At 36.5% G+C, this 27,864-nt stretch overlaps 1 protein-coding gene across 1 annotated transcript in view; it reads left to right on the plus strand.

The window, feature by feature from the left end:
- Window positions 1-27,864, plus strand: part of NAV3 (neuron navigator 3) — a 1,006,607-nt gene that overhangs the window by 121,124 nt on the left and 857,619 nt on the right. Inside the window, exons 4-5 of the mRNA XM_077845591.1 lie at window positions 21,047-21,111; window positions 25,386-25,419. The gene's annotated coding sequence lies outside the window, so the exon portion shown is untranslated. The remainder of the gene's footprint in view (window positions 1-21,046; window positions 21,112-25,385; window positions 25,420-27,864) is intronic.

The following is a 27,864-nucleotide window of genomic DNA, read 5'->3' on the forward strand; positions in this document are numbered from 1 at the left end:
TTTTTATGATGTCCTCATGAAATTTGGGCCTTTAAAGATATCATACAATTTATTGGCAGAATAAGCCTTTAAAACAGAGAGGTGGTAAGCATTATTTCCTCCAGCTTCACAAGGATCTGAAACCAGAGGTTTCCCAGGGGCAATGGCCAAATTACTTCAACAGTATAGTTATTTCCCGGCCAACCAGCCAACAGATGGGTTTACGGGTCATGGAAGACTGGCCAATTTTGAAAACATATTATATCCTTTTCCACAGAATTGCCCATTTATATTTGAAGACACAAGTTTTTACTTCACTTTGATACTTATTATTTTGCCTCAATATCATTGTATTTGCCTCACCTACTCTATCAGACCATAACCTCTTCGAGGGCAGGGAATTTATTTTACTCTCCTTTGCATGTCTTGTTCTGCCTAATATAGCACCCAACTCAAACTTCCACTCAACAAATTTTGTTGAAGAGTGCTTGGGTGGCTCAGTTAAGAGTCCAACTCTTGATTTCGGCCCAGGTTATCTAGGGTTGTGAGATTGAGCCCTGCATCAGTATCCATGCTGGTGTGTAACCTCCTTGCGATTCTCTCTTTCCCTCTTCCTTTGCCCCTAAATAAATAAAAAAAACCAACCAAACAAAAACAAATCTTGTTGAATTGAATTGGAATAAGGACTGTAAGAGCTAAGTGAAAAGGTGAATTTAGTTCTGAAGGAGACAGAGGATATAAAGATCCATAAGGTACATTATGTTACCTGGAGTTGTCAAAAATTTTAGTCCAGGTTGCCAATTTATATTCTTCATTTTTATCTGTTGATTATAGCATACATGGATCAATTTTGATATTTAAAGCCAAAATAATTCTCCAAATTGTGCTACAATTAAATGTTTATTGTTGTTAAATAACTAAAATACAATAATTATAATTTTCCATCTTTTTTCTTCAACCATCATTAATGGTTATTAGAGCATTGCTTAGGAATCCAAGATGCCTGGTATTGTTTCTTATTGACAAAATTTCTTTCAACCATTTGTTTCAACATTTGTAAAAATAGTAGTAGGAAAAGACAATATAAAAATAATACTTACTAATTATGATCAGTTTCCATGAGAGAAGAAAGAGTTATCTTTTATATATAGTCAAAGGTAACCTCAAAACTAGGAAGTTTTCCTTTATCTACAACTATTCTTACATAAAGGGTTATATTCCAAAATATATTTGAGTGATTGTCCCGTAAATAATACAAGGATGCTATGGAAATGAAGGGTACATATCTTCCTTAAATACTGGATCCACAGGAGCTTGCTGTGGAGTGTGCTCATTTTCTCAGTGAAAGCTCTTTGTTCCAATAAGCAGAAAGAAAAGAACATTATTTTTTGAAGGACCCTAGAGAGAATTCATTGTACTGGTCAAACAAATTGAATCTAAACAATGGATGTTTTGAGCATGTGAATCATACTTTTCAACTCTTTAGTGCTAATTGTGCTATGATGTCCTTTAATACCTGTGATATTGCAACAGTCCACAGTAAATAACACTAAGACTCTTTTCTGCCATAAAGGCAGGTAATAAAAGTAGGATCTGATGGTCAGTTAAAGAAAAAATAAAGAGAGAAAATGGACAGATATATTTGGCTGAACATAAATAATTGCTTATATCATCTGGCCTAGGGTCAGCCTTCACTAGGGCCTCTGAAAGGCTGAGCTATTACACTCATTCCACAAATATTTACTAAGCACTTACCATGTACCAGACACAGTGCAACTTTAGGAAACAGGAAACTCTGTGTAGTGTACCAGTATAATTTTGGACTATTCAGCATTTCTTTATAGTTCTCAGCAGCATGATTATTTTGTTGTAGAGAGTTCTCTCTCTCCCACGTGTGTTGTTTGGAAAGGTAGGAAAATCCAGGTTTGTACTTCTTCCCATGGAATTCAACAGGGCTAGAGGCTCTTGGTCCTCACCCTTTTTTGCCCAAGAGAGTACATGTAACCTCTGTTCAGCTAGTGGAATGTCTTTACTGGCCTTGAATTTTAATTAATTGAATCAAACGCAGAAGTGATCTTTGGCTCTCACTCATAACGATATGAATGTTTCTAATATGAGGCCACTGCTGACATTTCCTTCCCAGCCCTCTAAACTCTCTTGTCCAGACAGAGCTTTATTTTTCTCATCTTCTGTCAATTCTGTGAATATATTAATCCTACCCTTGTAGCCTTCCAATACATTTCTTATATATGTTAGGCAGGGTTCATTTTAGCTAAGGGCCTTTACTGCTGCACCCTATCCAGACCTGTGACCACTCTGGCATCCCCAAAACTCCAAGGACAAAGCATTGCTTTAGATTGGTTCAAGTGGCTGATGATTACCCTGGCTTGTATTCATACCTGGGCACATCCAAATCATACTAGACCCTGGGTAATGAGGGCTCAGTGTTGCAAAGGATGGTTTCATTGACATCATATGAACTTGGGCAAGTTTAGGCAACAAAGTTGTTTTCAATAAAGAAGATAACAGGGGATAGGAGGCTCTGTGGTCATAGAGTACTGCCAGCAGAGGGAAGAAGGCAGAGGTGAGGATATACCTTACGGGTCTGCGTGAAAGCAAAGAACAGCAAAACCTAGCTCTGCCCCAGGATGGAAACAACTGTAGGAAGTGAACACAGACATTGTGATATTTTCCAGATGGGTCAGAGAGAAGGGAAAAAGAAATTCCCACAAGTCTTGTGTGGAAATGTAAAGGAGAGAACTGCCAAATGTGGATAGTGACATGCCCAAGGCCCTGTCCCTGGGGCGTCCATGAGCCTATTAGCAGTCATGTTTTCTTGGGAATGTTCACTTACACAGAGACTCCCCTTATCTGCCCCCCTTTCCCCCTCCTCCACCCCACCACTTCCCACACACATTGCAGGCCTTCCTTGTTCTAGGCCAGATCCTACAGGGACTGGAGGACGGGGTCCTTCCGTGGCCTTACTTGTGTGAGAGCGAAAGTAGAGAGTGAGAGATAAAACACAGAGATACAAAGACACACTGAGAGAGCGAGAATGTGTGTGAGGAACACAGAGAGGAGCTTCTTATTTCGTCTTCCCCAAATCATCCCCCTTTCCCGTCAGCCCCTCTTGCTACTTACCTGCTTCTTCTCTCTGCTCCTCCAAACCCAAAGTATTTGCTGCTTCCTGTAGCTGCTCATTTTGCTCCGGTCTCCAGACCTTTCCTTCACCTTTCTTGGGCACTTAGACATGCTCAATTCTTGCTCATTTCTTCTGCCGTCTAAGTAATTATCTTAATATTTTATTCAGTGAGAAAGCTATTCTGGAAATCTAATTTTCTTCCCGGGAATTGCAGAGCCAATTTGGGAACTTCAAACATCTGTAATCCCAGGAAAACATTAGGGATTAAAAAAAACTACACACACACAACTCAGACATATAAAACTTTGAAAACCATAAAGAAAGTTTCCAAAGTGAATGTCTTCTCATGCTAGATATTTTTATCTCTCCAGCACAGTTTCACAGTAGCTTTTCCTTACTATTCTTTTCAAAGTACCTCTTTGCAGTTACTGATTTTCAGCCTTGGTGTCTTTTCAAAGATGCTTTTCTGGGGACTGTTGATTTCAGGCCATTTCAACTGCATGAGTTATGCAAGTGTGAAAACTTTTTTCACTCTAAAAAAAGATGCTCCAGCCTATTTTTTGTACTCATAATAGAGGCAAAAGGATAAAGACAGAATTTGAGCATTGGTGGAATCTTTGCAAGGAAAGGAAGAGCTGAGAAAATTTATATCCCAAATCAATACCACAGTCAAAGCTAGAACAGAGGACTGATGACAAAATAAGGCTCCAAGTTATGCAGAGAACCACATTCTTATTACAGTTATATTTACATGTTGATTAGCATCATCCTATTTTTGCTTCTCAGCTTGTTAAAAAAACACAAAAAGTTATATTGACTATGAGCAGGAAGTTATATAAAGACCTAGAAAATACAATGAATTTTAAAAGTTTCCTCTAGGTCCTTTAATATTAGTTCTCCAGTACATGGCACTGTGGACACTTACTGCTTTGAGAAATTTAAAATTGGGGGAATTTAAATTTTAACCACAACCTCTCTAGAGATTTCAGTACAGTCTCTCCCTGTGTATCCTGGTGCATGTGGGTACACACACATACACACACACACACAAACACACACACATATTTAAATGCAAGCATAAAACATACCTGAGGCTTCAATATATATGAACTATCATTTAGGAAATTTCTAGGCATTACTGAATTCCCTGATGTCTCTTAGAAACAAAATGTCTGTTTCTAATAAACTTATTGGTGTAAGTGCCAAATGAAATAAAATGTCACAGGCAAGACACAGAACTGATTGAAGAGTTGTTGACTATTTTACCAACCATTTTTCCGTCACTGGTGTTGCTTCTAATAATGAAGAACATGTGTCCTCTCACAATTGTGGAACTCAGAGGTAAAAGTAGCACAAAGATGACCCCTGGGCATGGATTCCCTCTACTTTGTTTATCAGCACAACATTTTCTGGATTTCCTCTCTTCTCCCCATGGTTCCCATTGCAAAGTGGACCATGACTGTCCCAGCCTAGAATCATGGAGTTTTCTTACTTTTACAATCTAAGTCTATCAGGATCATTCAGCTGCAAGTAACCCAATTTTTAACAGAGAACTCAAAAATGAAGGGCTTTAATTTTCCTACAGAGTGAGAAATCTGGGAATAGGTGGTTCTAGATTTGGTAAAGAAGCCCAAAGTTCACTTCAAGGAACTAGGAGTTTCCTATCTCTCTTCTCTGCCATCCTCAATTTGATGTTTGGTTCTTAAACTACAAGATGACTGCTGAGGAAGCATTATGGCCTCATGACGCCATGTTTGATTAGGAGAATGAGCTGGGGAACAGGAGTTTTCTTAGGAAGACACATTTCTCCCAGAAGCATCACTTCATGACTCATTGACAAAAAGAGGATCACGTTCCTCCATTCCTACCCAAAAAGAGGATCACGTGTTCCTCCATTCCTACCCCCATAGCTGCACAGAATATTGACCAGATGATTACCTCGAGATTGGATTAAACAAACCAGAGTCATCTCCTGGGGTTGGGCACATTGACACTGCCTCTCCCCATTATGGTTCCTTTGGCAAGGAAGAAGTAGCGAAGGCTGTTGAGTAATTAAGTTTTGCCAGTTTCCCAGCTGTGATTTCCACAGCCTCTCCCTCTGTCTGGAATGACTCAGCAGTGGGAGCCTTTGGATGTTCACCTCCGGTTCTAGCCCTCCGCTTAGAAAACCTCATTATTGGTTCAGAGAGAAAGCAGGTCTCACTTATTGTTCCATAACTTGTCACGTAATTCACAGCTTCATATTTATGTGCTCTCTCAGTTCATTTTTTTTTTTTAAACCTAAGAGTTTCTAGTTTCAAAATACATCTTTATCAATGCTCTCCTCTCCCAACTAGGGCTACTTTTGTCTGGGTGCAAAATAAAAGGGAGACAAAGCCTATTCATCTGGTAACTTCTGGTTATCTCCTCTAATTTCAGGAACTGTAAGCCTCTGCCAGGATATAGTTTGTGATGTAGGTCATCTATATCCTCTTGTTTCTACTTTTAAACACTCTGCTGGCTGTCCTACCTTTCCCATGAATGTTTAATATGTGTAATGATCCTGCCAGAATTGATTTTTCATTTACAGAGGCCATTTTCCAAAGAGGTTTGTCACTATTTTTAAAATCGTACTTTAGCATGTTTACAAAAAAGCAGTTCTAAGCTCAATTTTGTGTTAACAGTTTCTTCACTGATAGAAGAAAGGATTTTTTTTAAAGGACATTTTACATTATTCATATGTTATTGGTAAGTTGGAAGGTATGAAACTAGCCATTTAGATTTTAGGTACATTTTAAACGATTTATAGGGACACCTGGGGGGCTCAGGGGTTGAGTGTCTACCTTGGACTCATGGCATGACCCCGGGGCCCTGGGATCGAGTCCCACATCAGGCTCCCCGTAGGGAGCCTGCTTCTCCCTCTGCCTATGTCTTTGCCTGTCTCTCTCTGTGTCTCTCATGAATAAAATAAAATCTTAAAAAAAAAATACCCTTGAACATGAATAACTTACCAGTTTTTTTCAATTGTTTGTAAATCGTTTGTTTTTCTTTAAAGATTGTATTTATAGAAAATCTGGTAACCATCTAGTGATCAATAATGAATATTCTTGTGGTCCAAAATGAAGAGAAATCAGATGTAATAAAAATGAACATCTTAGTTTTAAAATAGGTGTTTTTTCTTTTCTTTGTTTATTCTTTTTTACTGTTTTTATATTAGAAGTCTTTCTTATTTGGATTTTAATTGCTCTTTCTTCTCCTGTCACTTATTCAACTTTATTATTGCTAAAAGAGTGATTGTCCTTCCTATTACATTATCCCCATTATCTTGATTACCTGAAATCAGGTATAGGTGTCACAGTGGGTTCTTAATTGGGAAACGTTGAAGAGGGAAATATGACTCTAGAGGAAGATCCCAATTTCCCTCCCTGATAATTTAATATTTTAAAAAATTAAGGCTTTTTTAATATGGGGAGGCATCTTTATTCCTAATTTCTCCACACGCCCACCCACCCTCCACACATGAAATTCAAAAGGACTTACAGCAAGAAAAGAAAGATAGCAGTTATGCTTTCTTGGATCTTAAATCTTGTCTGCAGATTTTTATAATGAAATGGAGGAAAAAATAAATTATTATTTCTTTGCTTCATGTTCTTGAGAGCCATGAATCCCAAGATATCATAGAACTTAGCAAAATAGCTTGGATACTGATTGAAAAGGCAGACTCAGAGTCTAGAAATGCAAAATAACAGCCCATATGCCAAACCACATGCATTGTAAGGCTTGGTACTTCTGAGGGAAGATTTAAAAGGCGACAAAGAATTCCAAATTTGGAACCCACAGAGACATCTGGTATCTTAGAACTTTCCACTTTCTCTTGGCAGATATTTTAGCTAATTTTCCCACCTTGGTCAGCGTGTATAATTCTTTAAGTTTATTTTAATTTAACATATTCTCTCTATTCAATGGTTACTGTAAAATGGCCTTACTCTCAGGACCAGCCATTTAATTTTAGCACTTAGATCATTTAGCAATTTCTTAGAAGAACAAAAATAAGGGGATAGGATTAATTAACATAATGGGTACATCATCAACCTTCTTTGTGGCATTTATGTTTATTTCCAACACTTAGTCATCAAACAGATGCATGTAAAAAAAAAAAAAAAAGACAGATGAATCAAAATGTGGAAAAAAACATTGCATTCCAAATGGTGATTTTCATCACCAGTGTGCATGTAGTGGCTCTTCAGCTTCAAGTGGTTATTACCAAAACTATCCTGAGAGGTATCCTCATTATGTTATTTGCTTCTTACAAACCAGTAGCTAGTAGCTGATCTGTGTCTACTTGGAGAATTCATTAGTTGGGCCCACATTTGCCCAGTGGGACGGATTGGGGATCAGAGATTAATGAGACTTTGGGACAATTACTGTGAAAAATGTACTAAGGGGTACATATAAGGATTATTGAGTAGTAATGAAGACTTAGTTGAAAGTGAATAGTATGAATATTGAGTAGTGTCAACCATCCCTATTTAATGACACTCATTAATAGTATCATGGAATTATGTTTATTGTAGAGTTGAAAAAGACCATCTTATTGAACTTTTGAACGGACAGATGAGGAAACTGAGGCACAAAGAAGCTAAATGAGTTGTCTGGGTCTACAAAGCAAATGACAGAGCCATTCTAAATCCTGCACCAGATCTAAAGATAATATTTTGTTTTAAATATTTTATTTATTCATTCATGAGAGACACAGAGAGAGAAGCAGAGACAGGCAGAGGATGAAGCAGGCTCCCGGTTCCTGATACAAGATTCGATCCCAAGACCCCAGGATCATGACCTGAGCCAAAGGCAGATGCTCAACCACTGAGCCACCCAGGTGTCCCTGGAGGATAGTATTTATAGGGATTTCAAAGTATGACTAACTTTAAAATATTGAATTTTAGAATTTTCTCTTTTTTTAAGATTTTATTTATTTATTTGAGAGAGAAAGAGATAGTGCACGTGCGGGGTCAGGGGCAGAGGGAGAGGCAGACTCCCCACTGAGGAGGGCTCCTGACTCTGGCCTCAGTCCCAAGACCCTGAGATCATGACCTGAACTGAAGGCAAACACTTCACTGACTCAGCCACCCTGAATTTTAGAATTTTCCATGGATTCTCTCTCTCTCTCTCTTCCTCCCTCCCTCCCTCTCCTGTCAAAGAGAAGATCTTGCTAGAATTTGATCAAAATAATTTCTTGTCTTTGTGGTGCCATATTTTGAACTACTGTGTCAGGTCTTATCAGAGCCAAGAGAAAATGGCAAACATGGGAATGTATATACCATTGATGCATCTCACCAAAGATTTACAGTGAGCAGATGGTCTCTTATTTTATCTATCAATTGATAAATTTCATTTTATCATGTTCTAAGTTCAATTTTAAAAATTTGCCACTTTCCTGAAAATGCTTTAAGAAATGGGATAAAGAGTAAGTATACTAGAACTCTTGGTGGATCTTGGTGGATCCCTAGTTACCATCATAGTTACCACTCATGTAGCTGCAATACCATTGGATGCATGCCCCCTTCGTACTTAAATATCAGGTGTCTAGCCTGGCGGCCATTAGAAACCGTCTAGTGTGGCTGACCCTTTCATATGAAATCTAATTCATTTTCTAAAATGGGATATGCTCAAGTACAAACAATGATGGGTAATCAATGCCACGTTAAGATATGACTTAGAGACTCCCTTGTAATGTCACTTAATGACATGGGAGGGTTTTTTAAATGCCAAAAATACTTCTTAAAATAGATACCTCCTTTAAAGTTATTAGTCCTTATTTTTGGGTATCGAGATAATAATCATTTAGACACATTTTATGTGTATATTTCAAAATTTCTACAAAAATGAATCACATTTTAAACAAGAAAAACATAAATATTCTTTTCATTAAAAGAATAACCAAGGGCAGCCCTGGTGGCTCAGTGGTTTAGCGCCGCCTTCGTCCCAGGGTGTGATCCTGGAGACCTGGGATCAAGTCCCATGTCGGGCTCCCTGCATGGAGCCTGCTTCTCCCTCTGCCTGTGTCTCTGCCTCTCTCTGTCATGAATAAATAAATAAAATCTTAAAAAAAAATAATAACCAAGTAAGTATAAAAATTAAAGCATAAAAAAGGAAATCTGGTTCAAGGTAACAAATAATATTGAAACATATTGTGGTTCAGAGAATGTCTTAATGTCTTTAAAAGAGGGGTGGTGGTAGAAATAACTTTATATTTTTGTGATTGGTATTGCAGAGAATAGTGAGAGAATAACAAACTTCGCAAACAGAATGTACAACTGAAATAATTTTAAGTGCAATAAGATTGAAATACTACTATTTTTTTTTACTATTATCTGTAATAATAAAGTACCTCTTCTCTTACACAAGCAACTGAGTTGACATATACTTTCAACACACAAGGAATATAAATAACCTAAAAATCAGATGTATTAATCAAATGTAGCAATAATACTTTTCATTTATGAAACATTTACTTGTCCTTATTATTACTGTTTCTTCACATAGAATGGTTTACAATAGAAAGTGTTTCTATATAGAATCTCGTATGAATTCCATCCCTTACATTGTTACCAGAGAGGCAGTGCGGTTATTTTGAATGTTCATTTAATGAAAGAGGAAACATCTTAACAGGGCGGATGACCTGCTCAGGCTGAAAGGGTGTTGGTATCTTCTATGACTTGATGGTAAAAGTACCTGTTTTAGATCTTTGTGAATAGATTTGTAGTTTGCCCTTCCTCATTCTCTTTTTGTCACCAAAAATGTTACCCTTATTCTTCATATGTTCATGTTTCCAAGTCCTATTTTACTATTCAAACTATTTTGATTAAAAGCAGAGTGATATTTACAGTATTTAGCAATAAGAATGATGTGGGCAACAACTAATCAAAGTGGTTGCTGGAACAGGCACCGTTTCATCAGGATGTTCCTCAAACAAATGCGACACCTGTAGGTGTGTTTTCGCTAGATAATCAACCTTGTGACGGAAAACCCAACTTAAACTATTTTAAGGACTTGTGAGTAGTTTTTTGACACACATATCTGCGCTGTCCAAAGGTGGACCACTTTTAGATGAAAGAGGTGATGTCTCTATCCCTTTGTTCTGCTTTTGATTATATTCTTAGAGGTGCAAGATGACTTACAATGGCTCTAGATTTACATCCTATTTTCTCTGCAAAAATGAGTGTCTCTCTGTTGATTGCCTGGTAAAAGTCTGGGCACTAACTTTGAATTGGCTCCGATGAGCCATCCTGTGGCCAAGGGGTTGTGACACAGGAACCACTGAGGTGGGCAGCCAGCTCCACCCAAACACTGGGCTGAGATTGGGGGAGGAGAGCTCCTGAAGGAAAACTGAGGCTGTCCCGAAAAGAGGGAGGATTAATTAATAGTCAGTGACAAACTGTATATGTCCACTCCACTCTCTTTCCTTGGAGATATAATACAGCTTTGTTACTTTAAACATTTATCTAAATTATAAAAGAAACGCACTCTTATTTAGAAAACTGGAGAGTAAAATGTAAGAACAAAAGCAAACAAAAATAAAATTGGTGTTACTAAGTTAGAAATGAAGGAAAATGTTGTAATGTCTGTAGCAGGATAATTGATTGCAAATAATGAGATTTAGACGTGTTAGCTTACTATGACTTAAAATCGGCCAAATTGATATTCTTCTCTCTAGTATCTTTAATGTTTTCCTGTATAAACCAGATTGCAGCCACAGGCTTTATTATGGCATTGTAAAATAAGACCAATCATAATAAGAGCAAGAATTGTTTTTCATAGTGTTACTAGAACTTAGTGTTTTTCTTAAAATATAAGGTAGGATAAAGTATATAATTTGTATACTGACTTGTTCCGTAAGTATTAAGTTAACAGAAATACACATATTGTATACTTAATAGAATGTATATGTTATAAATGTGAAACAGAAGATAAGCCATATACAAAAGAAAATTGATTCCCAAAATTTCAAGATGTCATTAAAATCTTTGGAAATTATATTGCCACAATCATACGTGTCTTTGAAAAAAACTCTAAAAAAAAAACCCCAATATTAATCTGTATGCTAACTCTCTTAGCCTAATACTTAAAAATTTAAATTAGTGTTTTTGGGGGCACCTGGCTCTTGATCTCAGCCCAGGTCTTGATCTCAGGGTCATGAGTTTGAGCCCCATATTGGAATCCATGCTGGGCATGGAGCCTACTTAAAAAAAAATCGGTGTTTTGGGGTTTTAATCCAAATGAGTCTTGAGTCTTGAGTCTAAAAGAACTACCATGACTGACCAAGAACTTTATCTTTGACCATGCACTACAGCACTTTGCAATAGAAATGTAATAAAATCCACAAATATGAGCTGCATATATCGTTTAAAATTTTCTACTAACCACATTAAAAAGAAACAAACGAAATTAATTGTGATAATATATTTAATCCAGTGTGTCCAAAGTTGATTTATCATTTTACCATGTAATCAATATAAAACATTTTAATGCCATATTTCACATTGTTCTTTTCATATTAATTTTTAAAAATCTAGTATGGATTTTATACTTATAGCACATCTTAATTTGAACTAACTGTATTTCAAATGTTCAGTACCTACATATGCTTCACAGATTTACTAGGCTAGGCCAGAGTTATTTACTCAATAAGCCAGGATGATGATGATGATGATATTATTAAGACCTAAATTCCTAGTATATTCCTTGACAATTTCAGTCCTCAGCCTATCTAAAATTGGATTGACTATATGAGATTTGAGATGCTCTGTTGAGGTTGTGTAAGCAGGCTAGAGGGAATTTTGGCTTTACTATAAATCATTTTCATGTATGTTACTTATGCTGAATTTACACAAAACTTCTATTTGTAAATTTCAGGTGCTAAATGTTGTTTAGCTCAACATTCTTATCATTAATCTCAAAGCATAATGATCTAAAGTGGAAACAAGCATTCACAACACACTTAATAGCGGAAAGGGTAAGTTCAAGGTCTTGGGAGCACAGCAATATGCTTGAAAATAATTAGTAGGATGTTGTTTTCCTGGTATAATGGCATGTTATATACATTATAATCAATAAAGGTGTGTTGGAGGAAGGCTTGTACATCTTGGCTTACTTTAAATGGCCTCTTTTAATGGTCATGAAATCTAAATGGTCACGAAAAAAGAATTTTAGTATAAATCAATACCCAAAAGTGTGGCAAGAAATAAGCATGGTCCTGTAGCACAGCAAATCAAGAAGTATAGGGAAAGTACAATAGGGGTACATGTGGTTTTATATTTTTTAAGTAATAAATCTAAAGGCTAGTTAGGTGGATCGATTACTTAAGTAAATTTACTGGGTTGAACTTTATGTTAAGTGGCAAGAGTAAATGAGACAGGCCTATATTTTAAACTAACGCACCTGATCAATAGGTACCGCGTAACTCTTTAACCTACCGTATCTGCAATGACCACACGTCCCACATTTACCAAAATGGTTCCTGTTCAACTGTTGCTGTTCCATTTGTACCTCATTTTTGGCCGAATGAGGATATTCCAGGTCTAAGATAGATCTATTTCTTTCTCAGCAATAAACAAGCAATACAGTTTAAACTTTGGGAGGAGTTTCCAGGCTAGATCCAGTGGTCATTAAGTTTTCCCACATAAGGTAGAATTTGGAAACAAGGGAAAAAATACCTCTGTTCAACATCATTTTTTCTCCAAATTATCACCATACTTGCTTACCAGGCCCTGGTATAGATTTAGATTGTTAGTCCTTAACTACAAGAGAGTACATTGACATCATTTCTGAATTGGGAAAGGCACAAGTGTTGCGGGAAGTATGTGTGTGTTAGCATTTATTATGAATATTTCCCAGGCTCCTTGAGGAAAACATTTATGATAAAAATTAGGAATGCTGGATATTGTATTGACTCAAATATATTAAATCTCAATAGAAATAGGGATTCATTGTCTCATAATTTGTGGCACTTTCTGAATGAAAGGATGAAAAACAAGAATCCTCATCGATTATGGAAAATTATCCCTCATCAGTAAATACTACCTCTTTGCAATTCTCTTTATTTTCCCCACCTGGAATTCCGATAATACAGACTTTAACCTTTTCTTCTCTTTGACTTTTGTCCTCTCTTTAAAGTGCCATGGTGTTGCCTTCTCAGTGATTTCATCAGTTCTATCTTCCAGTCTACTGATTCTTGTATTTCTTTTATTTTGGCTCTGCTTAATCTACTGTGTAATCCATACAGTTTAAAAATAAACATTTGTGAAGAGCCTGGGTCTTTTAAATGATATCTTGTTCTTTTGAGAGAAGCATGAAATACACATACAGATGAGTGTATAACTTATTAATCACACTGAATATATTTTTCAGTGAGTTTCTTTCGGGTGCTTCTTTTCCATTTTTTATTCTTTGTCGTCTACTTCCTTGTTTTTAGAAATTATATGTCCTCTGGCTAATCATTTAGTGGTTAAAACACACGTTTAATTGTGGTAAAATGATGTGACATTCATCATTGTAATGATCTTAAAGTACATTCAGTGGGATTAATTACGTTCACAATCTACAGCTGGCCCACATTGCACACAATGTGCAATTGGAACTATAGGGTTCCAGAAATTTTTACACCCCAGATGGAAACTTTGTCCCCATTAAGCAGTCATTCCCAATTCCCTTCTCCCCCCAGCCCCTGCAACCACAAATCAACTTTCTGCCTCTATGGATTAGCCTGTTACGGACATTTCATGTAAAGGGAATCATACAGTGTGTGGTCCTTTATGTCCGGCTTGTTCCATTGAGTGTAATGTTTTCAAGGTGCATCCACATTGTAGCACGTTATCAGGAGCATGCTAATTCTCTTAATGGCTGAATAACAGTCTATGGAATGGACATTTCACATTTTGTTTATTCATTTATCTGGCAATAGACATTTGAGATGTTTTTACCTTTTGGCTATGTTGGAAATAGAACTACTATAAACATTCTTGTGCAAGTTTTTGTTTGAACACCTATATTTAATTCTTTGGGGTATATACCTATGAGGGAAATTACTGGATCCTGTGGTAATTCCATGCTTAACTTTTTGAGGAAGCACCAAGTTGATTTCCACAACACTGTCATTTTACATTTTTACTAGCAATGTGCAAGGATTCCAGATTTTCCACAGCCTTGTACAAACTTGCTATCTTCATCTTCCTTTTCCTATTTTGTAAAGATTTATTTGAGAGAGAGCACGTGTGAGTAGGGGGAGGAGCATAAGGAGGGACTCTTCAAGCAGCCTCCTCGCTGAGTGTGGAGCCCAACTCTCTCCCACAAGTGATGAGATCATCATCTAAGTTTCTACCAAGAGTTGGCCGCTTAACTGACTGAGCTACCCAGGCACCCCTTCTTTTTTTTTTTTTTAAATGGCCATCCCAGTGGATTTCTCCTATCACATACTGCAAGCAGTCTCACAGTGTACTTTCCATTTGCATGTCCTTAATGACTAATGCCATTTAGAATCTTTTCATGTCCTTGGCTATTTGGATATCTGTGTTGGAGAAATTTCCATTTTTGAATTGGGATCGTCTTCTTGCTGTCGATTTGTGAGAGTTCTTTATAAACTCTTGATACTAGACCCTTATCAGATATATGATTTGCAAATATTTTCTCCCAGTCTCTGAATTGTCTGAATTTTCACTTTCTTTATAGTGTCCTTTGATGCATTAAAGTTTTTTATTTTTATGAAATCCAGTTTATCTATTTTTCTTTCATTGCCTGTACTTCTGGTGTCATATTTAAGAAACCATTGCCAAAAAATTACTAGTCAAGAAGATTAAAAAAGAAGAAGAAAAAGATTTTCCTATTCTCTTCTAAGAGTTTTATTGTGGTCGACCTTAAATTTTGATCTTTAACCCATCTTGAGTTAGTTTTTGTACATAGTATAAGGCAAAGATCCAACATCATTCTTTTACATGGCATGTTTTGCCAGACTTTTAGTGTTTCAGGGGAGAGATGGTTCCTGGAGATCCCTACTCTGCTATATTTGCTTGTATCACCCTACCCTATATATTTTAACATACATATTTAATTTTACAAAGTCTAAAAGATTTCACCTTTCTCTCAAAAATGTATTTTAAAAATACCATCATTTTAATTGCCTTCTGCCTTTATAGGCTATTTTCCCCATTATTTAGTTCTTAGCTGCTTATAAATCTTCCATAATAATGATGATTATGGGGCAGCCCAGGTAGCTCAGCGGTTTAGTGCCGCCTTTGCCCCAGGGTGTGATCCTGGAGACCCAGGATCAAGTCCCACATCAGGCTCCCTGCATGGAGCCTGCTTCTCCCTCTGCCTGTGTCTCTGCCTCTCTCTCTCTCTCTCTCTCTCTCTCTCAGTGTCTCTCATGAATAAATAAATAGAATCTTAAAAAAAATAATGATGATTATGATAATGGCAATGAAGATGACGATGACTGTTGCTGTTTTATAAAGCAATGCTTAAATAAATTTTCTTATTCATCAAGATATCTCCCCACTATTCCACTGTAAATCACAAAGCCTCCAAATCTTCATTGCCAGTGTGGTAGCCATTAGTCACATACGGCTATCAAACACTTGAAATGTAGTAAGAGGGAGAAATTCAATGTTGTTTCAAGTTTAGTTAATTTGCATTTAAATTAAAAAAAAAAAAGGAGTTGAGGGGCACCTGGGTGGTTCAGTCAAGTTGGGCATCTGACTTTGGCTCAGTTCATGATTCCAGGGTCCTGGGATCAAGCCCTGCATCGGGCTCCCTGCTCAGTGAGGAGTCTGCTTCTCCCTCTTCATCTGTCTGCCTCTGCTTATGCTCTCTCCTCTGTCAAATAAATAAATAAAATCTTTTAAAAAATAAAAATTTTAAAAAGGAGTAGAAAATAGTTTTCTGTTAAATATAAACGTCTTATTTTCATAGGACTACATTTTACTTTAAATGTTAGCATTGCAGCTTCAATGTGTTATAAGTATAAAATACACACACTGGATTTCAAAGACTTATGAAAAAATAAATGTAAACTATCTTATCAGTAATTTTTTATATTGATTACATGTTAAAATGATAATTTTAATACAGTTGGCTAAATAAACTATTATTAAAATTAATTTCACCTGTTTTTAATTATCATAATGTGGCTACTAGAAAATATAGGATTATATATATGCTTCTATTGATAGCACTGTTCCAATCAATGTGATTTTCATCTCTGATATATATATATAAAACTTAGAATTTCCCTTCCTGAAGATCTTTAGGTGATAAACTCTCTGTTTTGTCTAAAAATGTCTATTTCACTTACCTAACTCAAAGATAGTTTCTTGGGGTGCCTGGGTGGTTCAGTTAGTTAAGCGACTGCCTTCAGTTCTGGTCCTGATCTCAGGTCCTGAGATTGAGCCTCACATCAGGCTCTCTGCTCAGTGGCGAGTCTGCTTCTCTGTCTCCCTCTGTAATCTCTCTAGCTCTCGTTCTCTCTCCAATAAATAAATAAAATCTTAAACAACAACAAAAGACACCCAAAGATAGTCTCTCTGGGTGTAGAACACTGAGTTGATATTTATTTACGTTGCTATTTCTAAGTTGATATATTGTTCTACTGTCTTCTGGCTTGTGCGGTTGCCTTTGGCAAATGTACATTCACCCAATCACCTGTGTTTATTATCCTCTGGATGCTTTTAAGCTCTCCTTTAAGTTGGTGTTCTCCTGTGGTGGGTCTAGATGTAGATTTCTTTTTATTTATCCTACTTGGAAGATATTGGGTTTCTTTGAACTGAGGCTTTGTGTTTTTCCAGTAATTCTGGAAATTCCAAGGCATTATCTCTTTAAAGAGATCCTCTCTCCCATTGTTTCTATTTTCCCCTTTTGTAACTCTAAATAGATGTACATGTGACCATCTCTTTCTAGACTTTATATGTTTTCACTTCTCATCATAGTTCTTGTCTCTTTATCTTTCCTGGCTACATGCTGTTAATGTATTGTTTAATCAACAGTATTTTTTTTTGAATTTTATTTATTTATGATAGTCACAGAGAGAGAGAGAGGCAGAGACACAGGCAGAGGGAGAAGCAGGCTCCATGCACCGGGAGCCCGATGTGGGATTCGATCCCGGGTCTCCAGGATCGCGCCCTGGGCCAAAGGCAGGCGCCAAACCGCTGCGCCACCCAGGGATCCCAACATTGAGTATTTTTATTTCAACTATTGTATATTTTACTTGCAGAGGTGCTGTTAGGTTCTTTTTGGTCATTCTTTGCTCATATATTGAAGCTTCTCATTAAATTCTTTACATATGTTAATTATAATATTTTCTATATTCGAACATTGTCAATGTCTGATCTCTGTGGGTTTGTTTTTGGCAACTGTTATTTCTACTTGCTTTCATTCATGGTACTTTTACTTTTTTAAAATGTATTTTATGACATTTCAATGTAAACTGCATTATTCCTAGGTCTTCATCTTTAGGAATTTTTTGAAACCCATGTTGAAGGTAAGATCCTCAAGGAGGATTCTTACTTCCTTTTGCCAGTAACTTGGAGGATTTTGTTAACCCAGAACCACTTTCATTTTTCCATTTAGGTATTTTTTTTCAATCATATAAGTAGTATGAATTTGCAACAAAATCTGCATGTATATTGGCTTATGGATACACATTTTTAGGAGAGGATTTTTTTCCTCCTCCACCAAATGCAAAGGTTGAATTAGGGAAACGTCCTGGATTTCCCCTTCTATGTGATGGGTTTATTTCTAATTCATTATTATACCGAAGGGGTAGCCTTGAGGGGGTTGGTGTTGCGGTTTAAGAACCTTTATTAGGTTCCTAATTAAGGTGGGCCCAACACTCCAACTTTTGTTTTCTCTTGTACAAGGGTCTCGTGTAGACATTTAAATGAAACCTCAAGATCTCCAGGGAGGCAGCAGAAATCCTTAGGGCAATAGCCAGCTTTGGTGTCATTTTTCCTTTTAGGATTTCAATTTTCAGTGCATTTGAAGGACCTGCAGATTCTTTGCTTTTGTGATAGTGCAATGATGTGCTAAAAATATTTTCTTTATATGGTATACAGCATTTTAATTCTTTCAATTAATGGATCATTCGCTGTATTTTGTCTGTCATAATGTTAGAAAATGATCTTTTGTTCCTTTCTCATAGTTCTCGTTCCATCTTTTATTTCTCATGTATTTTTAACATAATTATTTTATAGTTTGTGTCCACTGATTCTGATATCTGAATTTTTTGACAGTCTGTTTCTCCATATTGTGCTATTATTGTCTCTATTGACCTGTGTTCATGGGACTCTTGTTTTCTCACGTGTTTTGTAAGTTGGGATTGTGAAGTCATGATTAGTGGGGCTTTATATATGGGAATCTTGTGAGTGAGGCATTCTTTCTGCAAGATTATTTTCTTCTTTTAGGTAGCTCAGCCATTTTCCAATCTGGGACTATTTTAAGTTTTGTTGATTTGGGGTTCCTGGGACTGTACATGTACTATAAAATCAAATGCTAAACTCACATGAAGGCAGGCCTATAGTTATTAATTATTTGACAGCCATGTTATACTCCTATTCAGAGCTCAGGACGGGATTCATACATTTTCTTGCCTTCTTTTGCCAGTAGTAGAAAGTCTTGGTTTGTATCTTGTTTCCTTGAGGATAAAGCCTTCCCACCTTTGTGCATTGGTCCCAAATGCAAGTCCCTCTTGGCTAGTGCCCAAGGCCTTGCTTGCTTCCTTAGCAAGCTGGTTTCAAGATCAGGAGGGACTCCAAGATCAGCCATAGTTTTTTGGGGGTGTTTTTTGTTCTTTTTTTTTTTTTTTTTTTTTTTAAGATTTTATGTATTTATTCATGAGAGAGAGAGAGAGAGAGAAAAGCAGAGACACAGGCAGAGGGAGAAGCAGGCTTTATGCAGGGAGCCTGACATGAGACTCGATCCCGAGACTCCAGGATCATGCCCTGGGCCAAAGGCAGGCACTAAACCACTGAGCCACCCAGGGATCCCCTCAGCCATAGTTTTAGCATCAGGCCATATTACCACTCTGCTTTCCAGCAACCTGGTATTTGGGACTTTCTAATTCCCTTCTATTTCTCACTGTTGATTTGTTTTCTCCTTCTAAATTTGTACTTGACAGAGATTTATTTGTTTCGTTATTTTGACCCAAGAATCAACTCCTAGACTTTTTTAAAAATTCCATTGTTTTGCTGTATTCTGACATTAAAACTTTATTTTTTTATCCTGCTTTTCATTATTTTGTTTTGTTTTTGTTTTGTTATTGTTCTTTGTTTTTCTTATTAATTATTCCCATACTTTTACTTGTAAGCTTTCCCACACATTCTGTTTTGGATTTCTTTTGTTGGCATATATTGGATCTTCACTTAGCATATGTCTTATATCTTTAAGTTAACAACTAGTGGAATTAAAATGTGATGCAGACCTTTCAAGTAGCTAAAGAAAAAAATAATTAAAACATAGTTTATGTTATGAAAGATTTAAAAAGAAAAAGGGATCATAATACCTACTTTTATTAAAGGGAAAAAAAGGAATTATCATCCACCAATTATGGAAAAGGGAGTGTTTTGAATCTTTATTTAGTATAGAAGTTAAATTACTTACACATAGTTATAACTGATAGATTTCATGCTTTCTGTTTTTTCTTTTTGCTATTTCCTTGTTACTTATTTTGTGTTATGATTTTTGTGATTTAAACTAGTATGTATTTAGACTATATTTTGTGACCAAGACAAGAATAGGAACATTTTTTAGAAATATTCTTCTGTAAGAAATAAAGATTTTTACATAACTAACTATATAATTAATTGTATTATTCCTCCATATGTTATTTTCTCTCTTTTTGAATTCATCAAAGACAGAAAAAGATATGTTAAAGTCTCCCACAAAAATTATATTTTTGTCTTTCTCCTTGTTTTGCAACTAGTTTCTGGTGTGTGTGTGTGTGTGTGTGTGTGTGTGTATGCGTGTGTTTATGTGTGTTTGGGACCATACTGTGCAGTCTGTTAAGGTTCATGATTTTTATATCTTTCTTTATTAATATTGTACTGTTTGATTTTTAAATCTTGAATTGCTGGGATGCCTCAGTGGCTTAGTGGTTAAGCGCCTGCCTTCAGCCCAGGGCATGATCCTGGAGTCCCGGGATCAGTCCCACATTGGGCTCCCTGCATGGACCCTGCTTCTCTCTCTGCCAATGTTTCTGCCTCTCTCTGTGTGTCTCTCATGAATAAATAAATAAAATTGAAAAAAAAATAAATCTTGAATTGCATAGTACTTTACCCCCCAAAATATTCAACCCATATTTATAACCAATTATAAATGTCAAAAGTAAGGTATCTTTTTTATATTTTTTTATGTAAAATGAGGAACTTAACCCCACCTTTACCAGCTTTCATTCATTCAATAAAAAAATACCTCTTGAACACCTATGATGATTCCGTAGGCACTGTTTAAGTTGTGAAAAATAAGAATAAAAATCCCTATCATTTTGGAACTTAATTCTAGTGGGGAGAGATGGATAATAAACAATAAGTGAGTAAGTAAATGACTATATTTCATTGAGTCAAAGAAGTACTTTTTTTTTTTTCACAATTTAGCATCTTTGAAATCAGGATGCCTTTTGCAACTAGTGATATATCATGTCCAATTGACTGCTTTCTTGGATAGGATATTTATGTCTTACATTGAATAAAATATTGTAGTTTATTCAATAGTGATAAATGCTATGGGAAAAAAGAAGGTGGAAAAAGGGGATGGACATTTCTGGAGAAGTGTTATATTTTTAAGTAGGATGATCAAGGATGCCTTGAGCAGAGACCTAAAGGAAATGAGAGAGTGAGTAGAAACACTGTGTGCAGTTGTGCAGGCCATACACTGCTTCACTTTTATGATTGCCATTCATAGGGATTATGTGAAGAGCCTTATAGCCATGTTCCATGCCTATGGAGGGAGCCATTTGGATATCAAGGGTAGGTGGGGTCCAGGTAAGAGTACATCATATACAAGGGTATTGATGCTGGAGGGCCCCTGGCATGTTCAAGGCATAGGGTGAGTGTGGGGAACAGTAATAGGGGATGTCGAAGAGTCAGTAGGGGCCAACTTTTATAGAGTCATAGAGCCATAGGGGGACTTTTTTATAAAAAAGATTTTATTTATTTATTTATGAGAGACACAGGCAGAGGGAGAAACAGGCTCCCTGCAGGGAGCCCGATGTGGGACTCGATCCTGGGACTCCAGGATCACGCCCTGAGCCAAAGACAGACATTCAACCACTGAGCCACCCAGGCATCTGGGGAACTTTGACTTCTACCCTGAGTGTGATGGGAAACAATTTGAAAATATGGAAAAGGCAACTGATAACATCTGACTTACATTTTTAAAAGGACCACACTGACTACAGTGTTGAGAAGAGATTACAAAATGGGACAAAACAGGATATGATGAGATGGGTTAACAGGCCTGTTGCAATAATCCAGGTGTGAGAGGAAGGTGCCTTGGTGGAGGAGGTGGCTAGTGGTCAGGGCCTGGGTATATTCTGGAGGTATGTAAGACCAATAGCAGATGGATTAAATATGAGTGGGGTATGAGTCAAGAGAGGTGTCAAGATGTTTCCAAGTTTCGGGGGCCTACGCAATTGTTCTCACTTCTCTGTTTATATAATCTAGACTTTAAAACCCAAATTATACATATAAAATTACTTTTTAATAACACATATTTTTATTAAAGTACTACCACTGATATTTATATTCAGTTTTCTAATAAAATTTATTGTGCTTACAAACACTAAGTTAAAATGATTTTAGTTCCTAACTGCTTTATTATCATTCTTGGTTACTAGATATTGAGTTATTATTTGAACTATCTCCATATCTGACTTCTGTCCATAATATTCTGCTCTGTATTTTGGCATGAACAATTTCCAGCTCAATATGAGATAGGACATGTAGACAGTGAGAACAAGGACAATGACATTTTGATTTCCTGACCACCCATATGGTAGAGAGATAGTTGCTTGATTTTCTGCTTGGTATAAACTATTGTTTCTGAACCAGGGGAATGACAAAAGATGGAAAGGTGTCATTTGCCTACTTGTAAGGAGGCAGCCCTGCCTTTTTCTGCTGGTGTAACAGGAATAAGTCACTAATTAGATCTCTCAGTGTGGTTTCATTGGCCTTACAGTGAATAAATTTCCCTGAGTGATTATCAGGACTTGTTTTTGTCTCGTTCCATACTTTCACATCATCTAGTGGGCTGGTGGTGCCATGTGTGCCAAGGATGGTTTAGTAGACATTATTTTAAGCTGGAATTCAGAGGCTTTACATTAAAACTAATTTAACAAGCTGCCTTAATTGAAGAAGGCACCAGCTGAAAATAACTCAACTTGTTAAAGGGACTTTATCTTCATTGAACTAGCAGGGTTTTGTTTTGTTTAAAAGATTTTTACTTATTTATTCATAAGAGAGACAGAGACATAGGCAGAGGGAGAAGCAGGCTCCCTATAGGGAGTCTGATGTGGGACTTGATCCCAGGACCCCAGGATCACACCCTGAGCCAAAGGCAGGCACTCAATCACTGAGCCACCCAGGCGCCCACAGGGTTTTGACTTTTATCAAAATGGCACTTTTATCTTCATATATAATTATTACATGGAACATTTGTGAGGAATTATGTCTTGTGTGACATCATATATTACACCTTACTCCTTTCTCCTAAATAGGCATTCAATTTGTGTTTCCTTGAGCAGAATTTGAAAGCAAAGTCACTCCCATAAATGTAAAGACCACATCTTGATCCTGATGGAAGTGTATTGCTTTCACATAGACACAGAGAATTAAGAATTTTATTCAGGAATTTAGGAGGTAAATTCGAACAGTGTGATAATGTGGTTCATAGTCAACACCCTTCTCTGCCTCGCTTGTTCTGTGCATTGTCATGTTAAGATATATTTATAGAACCTGCCTATATCTGAGCTCCTTGAGCGTTTAAGTGGAACAGCAAGAAACATTGGCTTTGCCCGCACCCTAGAATGCCATCTCTAAGAATACAGCTTTTATAGTACACGCATAGGAATAGTCAGTTCCTATATATTTCTGTACGCATTTTTTATTCCTAAATTATATATGGGAATGCAGTAAGTATTCTGGTCTGAGTCTTTACAGACAAAATAATATTGTCTCTTTTTAAATGTTGGACACGGCTAGTGCCAGCCCACCAGGAAGGCCTGCAAGCCTAGCCATCTGTCAGCAGAAGGAAAGAAGTGTTACCAACTGAAAGATAAATGGTCTTTGACTGAAAGGAGTTTTCCTTAGGATATCCTAGTCATCTTTTGTGAGTTTTGCTTCATTGAACGATAAAACCAAAGCCTGCTCAAACATGGCTTCATGATTCTGCAATGAAAATTTCCTCTTGTGGGTGGTTGTTGGTTATCAACATTCTACTGAATTATATATATATTTTTTCCACTGAATTATATTTTAACTTAAGTTTTATGGGATTGGGAAAATGGTACTTGTGTACCTAGTATTGTTGTTGCCAGAATAACTTTAAGAAAAAATTTTAATATTTGATGGTAATTACAAATAGTCCATGTTAACTTTAAAATAGCCACTCATCCAGAGGATATGAACAGTGGAAGTAGAGGTTTTTTGTTTTTGTTTTTGTTTTTGTTTTGGTCTCTGAGAATATTTATTCAAAAACAGGGATTGAAAAAACTGTACAGAGTGTCTGCTGCTGAGAATTCGGCCCCTGCCTCCATGCCACTCTCCCAGCTGCCCAGCAGGGTCCCTTCTTTGGGTTGCCCTCTGCCAAGCCCTGCAGGTCCATTCCAGTCAAAAGGGTATCGGTGGAAGCAGCAGGAATCTGCAGGGAGGTGGGGAGAGAAGCACGGCTCCCAGCCACCCCCCAGCCCTCCTCCCTGATCCCCACGGTGGGGCAGTAGGCTGAGATATGAACAGTGGAAGTAGGGCTGGGATAACATCAATTTATTTTTCTTTGTTCTTCGCCAGGAAGGCATATGTGGTTGAGAACTTGGATGGGAGGTGAAGTTTTAGGTCATTCTGAGAAAGTGTTCTCTTGACTGAACAATGTTACTACGAATACAAGCGTTATTTTTATGCACCTTCCATGTTTAAGGCCCTCTTCTGCATATTATGAGAACTAAAACAACAAATCTTAGTACAGTAGGAAAAAAGGTCATACTTTAGACAAACTATAGTAGAAAATAGGATTAATTTGCATTGCTATTCCTGTCTGGTTGCTAAAGAGGTTATTTTTTATTTTGTGGAATTGTGGGGACTAACGTTTTCTAGTCTTTATGGATTTTCTCAAACAAAAACAAAAACTAAATATAGTGTTATAAATCCTTCAATTGCTTTTATCTTTATTGTGTCCTCTAAGCAATATACATAGTCTTTCCTAAATATCTTTTAACCTGTATAATTTTGGGGAGATTAAAAAGTTGTAAAATTTCAATGTTACATTTCAAATGCTTAAAGTCTAATAAATAACTGGATTAATGAGAACACTGTGTGCTATTGGACACAGTGTGGCTTACTCTCTTTTGTCAAGTGATTCTGCAATCATTTCAATTAGACTATAGCTTCTAAACAACAGAATTTATAAGAATAAACTGTATTTACTGTCGGGAAGCATTGAGGTGAGGTACATGCTTAGAAAAAGAAGGCCACTCGTTTTTCTTGTTCTTCAGTCCTAGTCTCTGTTGCTGCTGTTTCTGTTATAGCCTTGTAACCTGCTCAGGTGGAGAAGCCACAGCTGCCCAGCTGTGCTAAATAATCTCCAGAATAGGGGATCCCTGGGTGGCTCAGTGGTTTAGCACTGCCTTCAGCCCAGGGCATGATCCTGGAGATCTAGGATCAAGTCCCACGTTGGGCTCCCCACATGGAGTCTGCTTCTCCCTCTGTCTGGGTCTCTGCCTCTCTTTCTCTCTGTCTCTGTCTCTCATGAGTAAAGGTTTTAAAACCTTTAAAAAATAAAAATAAAAAATAATAATCTCCAGAATTAATTCTCCGTGGACAATACAGAGCCTATCATTATGGCCTTCTTTTAGGAAAGCCTATACTACAGAGACCCACTCACAAAGCAATCTTACAGATCATTATTCACACTATGCAGGATTTGGGGTCGGGGAATTTACAAAGGGAGTTCTCCTGAGATTCCTGTAAAAATCAATCTCCCATATGCAATAAAACACAAATTGACTGCCACTATTTTTTTTTTTTTTTAGGGGGGCAGAATTTTCAGCAGGACTTACCAAGAAAGTAAGTAAATTGAATTCTTTCTAAGCATTTTTAGGAAAGGAATATTGACTGTCACTAAAGAGATCCTCAAATTGTTATTCTTTATAATTTTATGCCTTTCAGATCTTGGGCAGGGATTTTAAGTCCAGATATTAAATATTTATTAATATGCATTCCTCTGTTGAATTGCTTCCATTATCACCAAAGGATGGGTTTTGGTCCAGGAAAGTGATTGTTACAGCTTTTTAGTGAAATGACTTACCAGTTTATAATGTGAAAAGAAGAAACCTGTAGAATATTGGGTGGCTACTTTTGTAAACATTACTGGCCCTACTGCACCCTAAATCGTAACTGCCTTTATTTTTTGTGCTCAGGGGCTTGCGTATGTATATGTAGTTACTAGAGCAGGGATTTAAATGCTATATTTTCTCAGTTAAAAAGAATAAGGGTAGGGGATTTTTCTATCTAAGACTTTAATATTGACATCAGTGAAGGATGCACAGGAATGTGAGGTATAGAATTGGGTCTTTTAATAGCAGTTGCTGGATTGCAATGCTGTTTCAAGCCAGGTTCAAATCTCTTTTAAGGCAAAAGAAGATGTTTACCTTAAAAAGCTAAGGCACAGGAGCTCAATTGGAGACTGTTTGCTGCACAAACAAACGCTAATGTAATGGAATGTTATTTGCGTCAGTCTATTCCTAAATACATTAATTTTCTCTTTTGCTATTCCAAATGTTCAATTAGATTCTTCAGTCTTCCCCCACCCCCTGCCAGGAGCATACTTGAACATAGAATTAGTTCCATCTGAAACAAGACTATTAACCTGTTATTTCTTGGGCTGCATTTGTATATTTTATATACCAGTTTACAATGATTCAATAATGAATTTCAAATCATGACATAAAGTAATACTATTAATGCACTGAAATATGAAGTTCAATGAGTGCTGATTTTTAAACCAGGATTATCTTTTAATTATCTTTCAACTTAGCTTTTTCTAATTATAAACTTTTACAGCACATTCTTATTCTATATCTATTTTCATATTTATTTATGCTACTAAGAAGAAACTGCACAAAATGAAAAAAATGGATTTAACATAAAAATCCAGGTAGGGCTATGCAAATTGGAGATATCATAAAACAGCATAAATGTGTATCTTTTGTATAGAGCTAATGGCAGGAAGTTAGGATTTTATTGTGCTTTTATTTTATGAATTAATGGACATTGTTATTTGAATTTTGGAGAATGCTTACCACTTTTTTTTGAAATGTTCATTTTCTGCAATATGTTCTATATTAAGAATTAACAGATTTATGTGGCACTAAAGGAGTAAAAAAATAACATAATGAAGAGCTATCTATCATTGAAATAAACTCTCCTTTTTGCGAGCTCATATTGGAAAATCTGAGATAGAGTGATATAAACAATATCTATAAGCCCTAAATTTATTATAGAAATGATGAGCTATCATTTTTATGGAATCAAAATCAAAGGCCAAGAAGGGATGGCTTAAGGCCATCACAATCAGGGCCACTGCCTCATACGCCGGACGGTTTAGACAGTTGGTGAACTCAATTCCTTTCTTTAGTCATTACTGGAGATAACCCTAAGATTCTTATTTATATATAAACAAAGAAAAACATCTTCTTATAATTTAGCTATAGAAGATAAATTTATAACAGTAAAGCCTGTAAGTATATATATGTTATCACTTAAAGCAAAAATACCTATTAAGATTAAAAATAGGTATTTTTAATAATAATTTTAATAGGTAAGAATAGGTGAATCTCATTTGGATTCTGAGTCAATCAACCAGGTCTGAAAGGACACTTCTGAGATACAGGGAAAATTAAACATAGATTAGAATACAGCCAATATTAAAAATTGTATTAATTTTGTTGGATGTACTAATAAAATAGTGATTTTTTAAAAAATCCTTATCTATTAGAGGTAAATATTGATGTATTTCTAGAAGAAATGACGTGGTGTTTGGGATTTGCTTTAAAATACTCCAGAAAAAGATTTGGAAGAAAGTTGAGAAGAAAAACAGGAGAAAGCTGTTGGTTTTCAAAGTTGAGCAGAAACACTTGAAATCTTCCATACAAAAAAGTTGGAGAAAAAAAGCATTCATGTCAGAATGTACACATTGGGGAGTCCCTGGGTTGCTCAGTGGTTTAGCGCCTGCCTTTGGCCCAGGGCGTGATCTTGGAGTCCCAGGATCGAGTCCCACGTCAGGCTCTCTGCGTGGAGCCTGCTTCTCCTTCTGCCTGTGTCTCTGCCTCTCTCTCTGTCTCTCTCTCTGTCTTTCATGAATAAATAAATAAAATCTTTGTAAAAAAAAGAAAATTATAAAAAAAAAGAATGTACACATTGAAGGGAGTGTTACCTTCAAAGTAGTCATCTTGGAAGGTTGTGCGCTTATTAAATACTTATTCCAATAGTGACAACACTAGCTAAAATAGC

The sequence above is a fragment of the Canis aureus genome, chromosome 13 (genome assembly GCF_053574225.1).
Source record: "Canis aureus isolate CA01 chromosome 13, VMU_Caureus_v.1.0, whole genome shotgun sequence".
Lineage (NCBI taxonomy): Eukaryota > Metazoa > Chordata > Mammalia > Carnivora > Canidae > Canis > Canis aureus.